Raw genomic sequence first — 9495 nt, 5'->3', positions numbered from 1 at the left:
AAAAGAAGTATATGAGAATGGTTGAGCATTACTTAATCTAATAATACCAAAAATTTAACATTTTGTTTATCAATTTTTTTTTTTTTTTTTTTTTTTTTTTTTGCGGCTGGCTAGTATGGGGATCTGAACCCATGACCTTGGAATTATAAAGCTGCACTCTAACAGACTGAGCTAACCAGCCAGCCTGTTTATCCATAGTTATCTCCCATACTTTGCCAAACATTTCTCTAAAAGGCATCTATCTGCTTGTGGTTCACCAGTTTTAACTGGTGTGGCTTCATCACTGTATTAAAACAGTGTACACTTGCTGAATGATGACAAAATCATAGTCCTTGCAGAGTAACCAGGGACACTGAGCCAGAGTTGATGTATGCCAAGTAATATGAACATGTACTGTTGTCCCTGCCAAATGAAAGCAAACTGCTTCTGGTATTCCGATTATTGGAAATAGAAAAGAAAAGAAAATTTGCCAGATAAATAACTGCTTGTACAAGCATGGAATGTATTGATTTGCTCCAATAAAGAACCTTCCAATCCACTAGATAGGATGTGGCAGAAAAAGAACCATCTGAAACAGGAGCTGCCATTGAAGTCACCACCTGACTGCTGTACCTGCCAATAAATGAGCTAAATAAAAATATGAAGAAATTATCACCCTGAATATATCAAGGCTTTAATTATAGTACGACTCTCTTTGATTACCTTAAGAATGCGGTACTTTGGTTTACAATTTTAGTGGGAAGCCAAAGTTCCAGAGGCTTTTACTTTGGTCTTCTTTATCATATAAACCCTTATTTCATGGGTCTAGGAGCTAATATTGAGATTCTGCCAGTCACTGAGAATATCTATTGCAACTATATACAAAAGAACTGGAGCAAAAGCCTCAAAATGGGTTTAAATTCTCATTTTGAGATGGACTCAGGTCAAAATTCCGTTTACCAACTTACTCCCATAAGCCCCATTCTTATCAGTGGACAACAGTGGTTCTCTAGAGTATCAGCAAGAAGGATAGCCTTCCCAAAGGTCTGATATTTCCTCTTCCCCTCTGCTGATCTCTGTATGTGGAAAACAGACTCAGTATGAACTTGTAATGTTATTTCAAGTGTCTTCAATGTCTGTCTCCCCTTTATTTAAATAAGGTGTAAGTCTGTGAAATAAAGTTTCAGAATTAGGTGAAAGATTGTAACACTGTCTGAGTGGCTTAAATCATGCCCTCTACCAGAGTAAAGTGGGTTTTTCCTGGTTACACAAAACAAGTATGATGTTCATGGGTGCTATGGTTTGAATGTGTTCAGCTCTCTTCTCTTCAACCATGTGAGGACATAGCATTCCTCCCCGCTGGAGGATGCAGCCCTCACCAGAAAGCTGAACTAGCCAGTGCCTTTACCTTGAACTTCCCAGCCTCCAGAACTGTGAGAAAATAAATTTCTGTTATTTACAAATTACCCAGTCTCAGGTATGCTGTTATAGCAGCACAAACAGACTGAGACTATGGACTACCCATGTGTTTCACTACTGTTTACCCCATAATCAATTAGCAGCTGCCAAAGAGCCCATGGGTTAGGGCCCTGGCTCTGGCTTTGGTTGCTGCTGGCTTTGCTCTCTCTTATAGCAAGTAATTTTTTCTGGTGGTTAAGTGCTGTTACTTGCTGTCTGGGAATAGTCACATCAGTTCAACTGTAGAATGTTCCACCTGCATCTCATACATTACAGAACAGAGAAGGTGATGACATCTGAGAGAAAAATAGTTTGTTAGATGATATGAGAAAAATCATCATCAAGATCTGATTTGGGGGCTGGCCAGGTTAGCTGAGTTGGTTAGAGCACAGTATTGTAACACCAAGGTCAAGAGTTCAGGTTCCTGTACCAGCCAGTCACCAAAAAATAAAAAATAAAAATAAAAAGTTTTTTAAAAGATTCGATTTTCAGAAAGAGTTGTAGCATTAATATAAAGAGGATACACTATTCAGATTCAGAATAAATCCTAATTATTTACTGGAAACAGATTAGCCCCTTGACCTGTACATATTTTAAATGTTCATGTGAAGGTAGGGCCATCTCTTGAGAGATGGAAATGGCTTGCAGTCTGTTATATTTGTATGGCTATGTATGTGCTTAAGTTTCACAACCAGATACGTAGGATCTATTACCTCCTGGTAACTACTTTTACCAATAGCTTTTTTCTGTTTAGAGCAATGGGATGATAGAGCTATGCACCACTTATTAGGTTTGGCAGCTGTCCTTAGGACGTATTTTGAGTATGGCTATTGTGGTAAGCTGAAAAATAGCCCCCAAAGATATCCAAGTTCTAGTGCCTTGGATCTGTGAGTGTTACCTTATATGGTAAGAGGGACTTTGCAGATATGATTGAGTTTAAAATCTTGAGATGAGATTTGTCTGGATTGTCCAGGTGGGCCCTTAATGTAATTACAAGTATCCTTATAAGAAGGAGGCAGAGAGAGCGATGTGATGATGGAAGCAAGAGGTTAGAGTAACACAAGGAATGCAGGCAGCCTTTAGAAGACAGAAAAGGCAGGAAATAGATTCTCTCCTAAAACCTCCAGAAAGGACCAGCACTGCTAACACCTTCATTTTAACCCAGTGAAACTGATTTTAGACTTCTGGCCCCCAAAACTAGGAGAATACATTTGTGTTGTTTTAAGCCATCAAGTTTTTGGTAATTTGTTATAGCAGCCATGGGAAACTTACTCAGCTATGCTGAGAGAAATAAAATTGAGTTGTCCTTGAATATAATGAATAATTTCCAAGGTAATCTTATCTGCTTCAAAATGGTGTACTTGAACTTATTAAGCAGCACTCTCATCAGGATCATCACCACACTCTCTTGAGAGCCTAAATTTTATTGTTTTTGTAATCTGGAGCATGAAAGTAAACGAACAAAGAAGGAAAATGTGCACCTTCAGTTTTTCCTTAAAGACCGTTAGATCCGCATATCTAAAACCCTGGGCTGCATTTAGTGATGCTTATAACTGAAACACACTCTCTGTGTTCATTACGTTACAAAGGCTAGGGCAAAAGCAATACTACTGTGACTTTATAAATGAGTGAGTGCTTTTCTATTTCCATTAGAAAATACACAATACCCCAAATGTATCTAATTTCACACACATACACATAGAATTTACAGATATAAAGAACACTTCAAATCAAAAGTTCAAGAACTCAGAACGTGAGTGGATATAAAACAGGAAGTTATGAAATGAAAACAAAACTCAGGCGGAAAATTTAAGAAAAATTTAAAATTAACTTATAAAGACTAAATTACAAAGTTTCTAAGGTAAAAGAGATTTGACTGAAAGCTATAATAAAGGATACTGAGGAGAGAAATGGAAACACCCAAGGGAATAAATTGAAATAAAGACAGGAGTAAAAAATGATCAGAGAAAGTGATAAAAGGTAAGCAAAAATGATCCAGCATCTATATAATTGGAGCTTCTAAAAAAGAAAAACAACACAAGGAAACAGAATAAATATTAGACTTTACATTTAACTGTTGACCTTAATGGTTACGGGGTAAAATTCTCTGAGCCAGGAAGCAAATAGATCAATGACTTTTAAATGAAAGAAAGTCAGAGAACACTAGCCTTCTTCAGAGCTATATAGGCAAGCCAACAGCAGAGCGAATTTTCAAGTAACTGAAAACAAAGTGGGAGCCAAACTACCTCTCAATTATAAACACCATAGAAAAACTAGATAAGCATGCAAGAACTCAGGATGTACTCACAAATCCACCCTCAGAAATATACTACAGGGTAAACTTTAGGTAGGAGATATCTGGGGGAAACTTCAGCAAAAGGACTGTGGTAAGCACTTAAGACCAACACATCTAAACAATCTCTTCCAGAAAACAGATGAGGGGAAATTTCCTTATTTTATGAGATGAGTATTACCCAATATTACATTGACATCAACACCAAAGACAGTGTACAAAAAGAAAATTGCAGACAAATATTTCTCATTAATATAGATGCAAAAATCCTCAAAAATTTAACAGGAAGAATTCATCGATATGTTTAAAAAATTACAAATTATGACTAAGGCGGGTTTATTCCAGAAATGTAAACCTGGTTTAATATTAAAAAATCAATGTAATCTGCCATATTAACCAGTGAAATACTAAAACAAAGGAGAACACAGGAAAATAAAATTGTAAATGTTTTATGTTCTGACAAGGTAGAAATAACACAACTTTTTAAAGAGAGGAAAACTAAGAGAGAAAGGGAAAAGTTTGAGTTGGTTGGTTAGCTCAGTTGGTTAAAGCATGGTGTTATAACATCAAGGCCAAGAGTTCAGATCCCCATGTAGGCCAGTGCTGGGGGAAAAAAAAAGAAAGAAAGGGAAAAATAGATTATTCTTAATGATAATAGGCAATAAATAGTGGATAAAAGTCAAAAGTATAATTTAAGGTTAATAAATTAAATGTACAAGTTTAAGAAAGGCAAAGGAGTCTAAGGATATTACAAAAGATGTTAGTGTAAAGGTAACCACTAGAACAAAAATATAAATCTTCCTAAATACTGAATAAAATTTTTAAAAAGAGCGAAGAAAACATAACAGAGAAAGAAACATAGTGCATATAGTAAATATCAGAGAGTACACACAATAAATATAACGTAATAATATGAGAGTTGAAACCAAACATATCTGCCATATCAATTAATGTAAATGATTTAAGTCACTTATTAAAAGGAAAAAAGAAAAAGATTTTCATATTGCTTCACACACACATGCACATACACACAAAAAAAACATATCTATGACTGATATAAGAAACATCTAAAATACAGTGAGTCACAAAGGCTAAAAAAGGAATAGACAAAAGTATTCGTGGAAAATGTAGGCAAGAAGAAAATGAATTCTGATTCTAGTATAAAATAACCTATGTACAAGGTTATTTATTGAGACAATTTGTAATAGCAAAATATTGAAAATAACTGGCATGCCCAATCATAAGAGGCTTATTTAAAAACTAGTGGAATACCCATATCATGGAGTTCCATGCAACAGTAAAAATAGAAGAGAGAGAAGTGATGCAGGGCAGTGGTGCCCTTGGCCTGTTACCCTAGACCTCTGGGTCTGTGATGAGAGGGGCTGCCTCAAAGATTTCTGGAATGCCTTTGGGGCCATTCTTCCATTGTCTTGGTTATTAACACCTGGCTGCCTTATAGCCATGCTAATCTTTTTAGCAACATGTTTCTGACTAATATATAAAATTGGTACCAGGAGCAGGGTATTGCTATAAAGATACTCAAAATTGTTGAAGCAGCTTTGGAACTGGGTAATAGGTAGAGGTTGGAAGAGTTTGGAGGACTCAGAAGAAGACAAAAAGACAAGGGAAGAGCCAGAACTTCTTAGAGATGCTGATGGAAATGTGGACAGTAAAGGCCATTCTGAGGAGGTCTTAGATGGAAATGAGGAACTTATTAGAAATTGGGGCCAAAGTCACCTTTGCTATACAGTTGCAAATCTCTATGAACTGACACAGGGTGATTTCCAGAACATTGTTAAATGAAAACCAGCTCAGTGAAAAAGATTGTCTATAACATGTTGCCTTTTCTGTAAGAAAAAGGTAAAATTAGAATCTTTATATATATTGGCTTCTTTTTATAAGATGTGGATAGGAATGGGGAAGGAAATAAGGATGGAAGGAAGACCTCTAAATACACTTTTTCTATAGTTTTAACTTTTAAACCATATAAAGTTTACAAATTTAAAAAATTTAATAAAATAAAAAGGATGAAAATTCTCAACACCAAAATTAAATACAGACAAATACAAACAAACCTAGCTATATACCAAAATGATAACATAACTACACACAGAAATAATTTAAGTAACTTTAGCACAAAACTCTGACTGTACACTGCAGTAAGATACATTCTAAGGACCCAAATAACTGCAGGGGGGAAAAAAAGTATTTGGTTGTTTTATTGTTGATAGTGGTATTTCTTTTGTGTGTGCAGTTACAAGTTTTTTTACTGATATACAATAATTGTACATATTTCTGGGGTACTTGTGATGATTTCATAAATTTACAATGAATAGTCATTAAATCAGGGTAAGTAAGATATTTATCATCTATGCATTTATAGTTTCTTTGTGCTGGGAACATACCAAATCTTCTTTCTTAGCTATTTTGAAATATATGATAAATTATGATTAACTGTACTTGCCCTACTGCACTCTTGAACACTTGAACTTATTCCTTCTATCTAATATATATATATATATATATATATATATATATATATATATATATATATATATATATATATATATTGGTAGTAAATATTCATGGGGTACAAAAGTGACTGCCACCACTCATGCCCAAGATGTGATGGCCAGATCCATACTGGCAGCATGCACATTTCCACAAATTGCGATTATATCCCATGTCCCCCATCCAATTATCCCCGACCACCCTCCCCATCCCATCCCCATTTTCCCCACTCCACTTTGTATCCCTAGGTATGCTTTCTCCCTCTACAAGCCCAACTCACCACTGTGGACTTTCTTTCTCTCTTAGCTTCCACTTATGAGTAAGTACATGCAGTATTTTTCCCTCTGTTCTTTGCTTATTTCACATAACATAAGTTTCTCCTAGCTCATCCATGTTGTTGCAAATGGTAGAATATCACTCTTTTTTATGACAGAGTAGTATTAAATGGTATATATACACCACATTTTCCTTATCCAATCGCCCATTGACAGACATTTAGGTTGGTTCCGTATCTTGGCTATTGTGAACAGAGCTGCAATGAACATGGGAGTGCAGGAATCCCTTTGACATGATGATTTCTGTCCCTTTGGGTATATCCCTAGAAGTGGGATTTCTGGATCATATGGAAAATCTACCTGTAGTTGACTGAGAAACCTCCATACTATTTTCCATAGTGGTTGTATGTAGAGGGTTAGAAATCTTGATTCTCATTGTTTTTTTAGAATAGGGTTTTTAGGTAATGCATGTATGGGGTAAAAATCCTCAATTAAGAGACAAAAGTCTACAGCCAGCAGGCAAAAGCCTATCTAATCAATTCTAATCACTGTTTAGGGATAGGATTATGTATTTTGACTATTTAACATACTGATTGTTGTTAAAAGATGTTGAAAGAATTGCTGTAGGGAAAAATGTGAAAAAAATGTTTGCTAAGGGCAAGCTGTTTGTTGGTGGAAACTTTAGAGACAGTTATAAGAATGTAACTTTTGCTTAAGTCATTTGGGGAGAGCTTATATTTTGGATTAGATGATGATCACAGTCTGATCAATTTATCTTTTCACAAATCATACTTTGGAATGTCACCTTGTTAATTGAAATGATGTTACTAGTTTCCATTGTTTAAGCTATACTTAGCCATAGATAACTTTTGTCACATCGCCCACGTCTTTGTGTCCTTTTGAAATGATAGAATCAACTGATTTTTATTGTGAAACTTCCTTGTCTTTACAATAAAAAACAGAAGCTAACTTTGAATTTGAATTGGGGCTGTCCCCAGTTTTCTCCTTCTCACAGAGGAGCTGCTGAGGTGCAGTCCCTTCGGGCTTCTCATTGCATTCACAGTGCTTTGAGTAACCCTTTTTTCATCTCTGTTACACAGTGAGAAGTGTAACAGTTGTACTAATTTACAGTCACACCAACAGTGTCGGACTTCACTCCACATCCTCAGCAGCACTTCTTATTCTCCGTCTTTTTGATTAGAGCCAGTCTAACTGGGGTGAGGAGATATCACAACATGGTTTTAATTTGCATTTCCCTGATGACTAGTGATGTTGAGCATTTTTCCATGTACCTGTTGGCCATTTGTCTTCCCTTGAAAAATATTTATTCAGCTCCTTTGCCCATTTTTTAATTGGGGTATTTGTTTTTTTACTGTATAATTGCTTGAGATCTTTGTATGTTCTGGATATTAATCCCTTGTCAAACGCATAGTTAGCAAAAATTTTCTCCCACTGCATAGGTTGTCATTTCATTCTGTTGATTGTTTCCTTTGCTGTGCAGAAGCTTTTTAGTTTGATATTGTAAGAACCCAAATGCCCCAAGGGATCACACCCTGATCACATAAGTCCTTCTCGGCCACACCCCATCATGGCACTGGTTGCCCTCTAAGTAGGGATTGTATTTTAAGCCAATCAGCCTTCCCTAAAAGCCCTATATATATCTGTGTATGCTGCCTAATAAACGAGCTCTCTCCAGTGGATCGTCAATTAGTGTCAACTCGTCCTTTCATTTGGTGCCGAAACCTGGGACAGAGTTTCTCTCAAGCGGAGACACTTTTCGGATAGCAGGGGCAACACCTTCCAAGTCGCCCCTCAGGGCTCCGTCGAGCTGTAACACTTTTCGAATCGCAGCGGCAGCACTTTCCAAGTCGCCCCGCGGGAACTCCATCCCACCAGGACCGGCCTCCCTTCCACCACTCACCATTGACGGTCCACCCTCATCCATTCTTTTTGGCGCTGGCTCCTTCCACTCACCACCGGCTCATCATTAGGTAAGCCCCCTTTCCTAAAGGGCACCAGCCCTTTTTCAGGCCCATACCCCACCCCACCACGGTCTTCACGACCACCATAAATTCCCAAACTATAACAGGTTCCAAAGCCCCGGTAAACTTTTACTTTCATTTTTGGAGGTTAAAAGCCCCATTCTGTTCTCTCCTTCACCCTCCTGTCCACCACTCTCTTTTCTCCACTTCCCGGGTCCGGGACCCGACCAGAAAATCCTGGCGCTGGGTTCCGTCAGGCACCGGGCTTTTGCCCTAGAGAAGTGGAGGTCTGAGTGACGACCCACATCTCCCTTCTCTCCTCCTGGTTCATACCTGAACCTGCCGGGACTAACGTGACCTACTGGGGATGCCCTCTAGGATCCCACCTTTCCCAACCGCCGAAGGATCTGTCTTATCACTAATCTCTGTCCGATTTCTGTCTAAATTCCCATTAAGAGACCAGAATGGGCGCTTCCTCCTCCTCCCTAGGGGACTCTCCACTTCAATGCCTTCTTAAAAGACCTCACCAACCTTTCCCTCAGGCCGGATATTGAGCCCAAACCCCTCACCAAATTCTGCACACAAGATTGGCCTTATTATCCTCTAGATAATCAGAACACATGGCCCCCTGAGGGCACACTAGATCCTAACATTCTACAAGACCTCTTTAACTACTGCCAGCACCTAAAAAAATGGAAGGAGATCCCCTACATCGAGGCTTTTTGCCTCTTGGCTCAGAACCCCGCCTTCTGCTCCTCCTGTGCTCCCTCTCAAGTCCTTTTAGCCTGTAAACTCTCTTCACAGTCACCCCCCATCCTTCCACCTTCAACCCTGCTGATGAACCCCCACCCTACCGACCTCCTCCTCCCCCAGTGCCTCCAGCGTCCGCTCCTCCTCCCCCGTCATCTGCGTCACCTTCTGCACCTCCTGCGCCATCCACTCCCCCGTCTTTACCCTCCCCTACCCCTGACCCACTAAGCGCCCCTTTCACCCGTTC

Source organism: Cynocephalus volans, chromosome 11 (assembly GCF_027409185.1).
Source record: "Cynocephalus volans isolate mCynVol1 chromosome 11, mCynVol1.pri, whole genome shotgun sequence".
In the NCBI taxonomy this organism is placed as follows: Eukaryota; Metazoa; Chordata; class Mammalia; order Dermoptera; family Cynocephalidae; genus Cynocephalus; species Cynocephalus volans.
This window is presented reverse-complemented; position numbering follows the sequence as displayed.